We start from the raw sequence: 3,307 nt of genomic DNA on the forward strand, positions 1-3,307 counted from the left end.
GGTTTTTCGAGACAGGGTTTCTCTGTATAGCCCTGGCTATCCTGAAACTCACTTTGTAGACCAGGCTGGCCTTGAACTCAGAAATCCGCCTGCCTCTGACTCCCAAGTGCTGGGATTAAAGGCATGCGCCACCACACCCAGCGGAGGTCTTGAATCTTGAATATGGTACTAATTATCCTCGCCAGTCAGAGTTTGTCAGTTATCTCTGTTTATATTTTCAGAGAACTCTGAGTATATTGTAAAAAGAGGCCTTGACTCTATTACCAATTCTCCTGGTCAGTTGGAGTTTGCTAACTATTTCTAAGTTTACCTTTTATTCTGTACTATTTCAGTTTTCTTAGGGTGGATAACCCAAGATTCCTGAAGTCATGGTCTCATTTAGAGATCCCTACTTAGCACTCCTCTGTGCATATCACAATTTCCAGGGCATTAGGAAGACTTTAAAAGAGGGCCAGATAAAGTTAATTACCTAAAGGCAGAAGGGATAGTAAGTTTACACTTACTCACACATAATTTTCTTGGGAAAAGACACAAAATGAATCATAATGCAGAAAGCTCCCAAGGATGCAACACACAGAGACCAAAACCTAAAAGTGAGAGACAGAACAATGGCGATCACAGATTTGGCTCAGCTTTGCCAGAATTGTCAAACAGCTGTGCTGGCTGAGTTCATGACTCTCATCATTTCCAGTGACTATGGCCATGCCAATTTCCCATCAAACAATATGTATCCACAATTTCCTTTAAACTTTTCATTATATTTATTTACTGTGTGTGCCTGTGCATGTGTCTGCCACAGCAAACATATGAAGGTCACCAGACAGCTTTGGGGAACAATCAGTTCTCTCTCTTCACCATGTGGTTCTCACAGTCAGAGCAACAGACTTCACAGCAGGTGCTCGTAGTTCACCAGTCCTGGAACTGACTTTCAGAAAGCCAGCATAGTTTGCTTCTAGTCCGTCAAACTTGCTGCATGTGTCACTAGTTTAAGCCTCTTGGCAGGCACACAAGTGTGCAGGTGCATGGGCGAATGTTCACGCCGGGCAGGTCATTCTGTGTCCTCCTCGATGGCTCTCTGACTGATTGACAGTCTCTCACTTAGTATCACTGTTTCAGTGGGTCTGGCCAGCTTATGCACTTTGAGGCTGGGCATGCGACCTAGTCTTTCAGTCTGTTAAAGTGTTCGGTCTTTATTGAAAGGTTATTTATTATGAATAAAGCTACAGTGAATACTCACACATAGGTCTTTGCATAAACATCACATTTGTAAGGGAATACTCAAGAGAACCCAATCCACAAAGCACCCCTTCTGCTGCTCTCAAAACTACCTCACCTTGGTGACTTTTCTTTTTTAAATGAAATTTTATCCCATTTATTTGTTTATTGGGAGGACATGTGCATGCCAGGGTACGTGTGTAGAGGCCAGGGACAACTTGCCAGAGTCAGTTCTCTTTATCATGTGGGTCTTGGGGATTGAACTAAAATGGTCGGGCTTGGCACCAAGCACTTTACCTCTGAGCCATCATACAGATTTTACATTTATACATCTTTAAGCTGTGGTTAAAATTCTAATTATTCATATTGTCATGCAGTAAAAAAAAATTGACTTGCATGTATCAGAATACAAATTTATAGCAATCATTCTTGCTGTTCAGTGACTTACCCTCTAGGAAATAAAAATGTTTAAAACTTGGATGACATAATACAATAGCTTTCTTTTTCTTCTTTTTTAAAATTAGATATTTTCTTTATTTACATTTCAAATGTTATCCCCTTTCCTAGTTTCCTTCAAAAACCCCACTATCCCACCCTCCTTCCCCCTGCTCACCAACCTACCCACTCCTGCTTCCCTGTCCTGGCAGTCCCCTACACTGGGGCATTGAGCCTTCACAGGATCAAGGGCCTCTCCTCCCACTGATGTCCAACAAGGCCATCCTCTGCTACATATGCAGCTGGAGCCATGAGTCCCACCATGTGTACTCTTTGGTTGGTGGTTTAACCCCTGGGAGCTCTGGGGGTACTGGTTGGTTCATATTGTTGTTCCTCCTATGGGGCTGCAAGCTCCTTCAGCTCCTTCAGTCGTTTCTCTAGCTTCTCCATTGGGTACCTTGATCTCAGTCCTATGGTTAGCTGAGAGCTTCTACCTTTATATTTGTCAGGCACTGTCGGAGCATCTCAAGAGACAGCTATATCAGGCTTCTGTCAGCAAGCACTTGTTGGCATCCACAATAGTGGATGGGTTTGGTGACTGTATATGGGATGGTTCCCCAGGTGGGGCAGTCTCTGGTTGGCCTTTCCTTCAGTCTCTGTTCCACACTTTGTCTCTGTATCTCCTCCCATAGGTATTTTTTTCCCTCTTCTAAGAAGAACTGAAGTATCCATACTTTGGTCTTCCTTCTTCTTGAGCTTCATTTGTTCTATGAATTGGATCTTGGGTATTCCAAGCTTCTGGCCTAATATCCACTTATCAGTGCATGTATACCCTGTGAGTTCTTTTGTGATTGAGTCACCTCACTCAGGATCATATTTTCTAGTTCCATCCATTTGTCTAAGAATTTCATGAATTCATTGTTTTTAATAGCTGAGCAGTACTCAATTGTGTAAATGTACCACATTTTCTGTATCCATTCCTCTGTTGAGGGTAAACAAACAAAAAGCAAGAAATGCCAGAAGAAATGTTTATTGGAATTTGTTTGTTCCACAAAATAAGGTTTTATTTTATTTTAGAAAGAAATGATTTTGATGCTGTGTTTTAAATTGTTGTCTACTTAAAAAAGAAAACAAACTCAAATATGCTGGTAGCCATTTCTAGCTGGTCTTCACTGATGACGCTGTGGTATTGGTTATCTTGCCTTCTCTGCTGATCATCATTTGTTATGACTTCATAGAGAAAAATGCATCAAAAAACTTCTCATGATATTCCAGTGTCTTCTTGCTACTTCTGTGGACTTGGGTCTCGTGGTTTTTTCTAATAGAACTGCAGTTGCTGATTTGTAAGTGGTGTTTGCAAGTCGATTAAACTAGCACTGCTAGTTTATGTGAACTAAACTGCTGATATCCTGACAACACAGATTGGAATCACCCCCCAAATAACTATTTCTAAACATGTCCATATCCCCCTTTGCCCTATTAACCTTTTCTTTCAACTACCTCTGTTGGGTAGTAGGCTACAAGGGAGGTTAAAGAATTTAAGAACCCAGCTGGGTGGTGGTGGTGCACGCCTTTAATCCCAGCACTTGGGAGGCAGAGGCAGGCGGATTTCTGAGTTCGAGGCCAGCCTAGTCTACAGAGTGAGTTCCAGGACAGC

Source organism: Mus pahari, chromosome 4 (genome assembly GCF_900095145.1).
Source record: "Mus pahari chromosome 4, PAHARI_EIJ_v1.1, whole genome shotgun sequence".
NCBI lineage: Eukaryota > Metazoa > Chordata > Mammalia > Rodentia > Muridae > Mus > Mus pahari.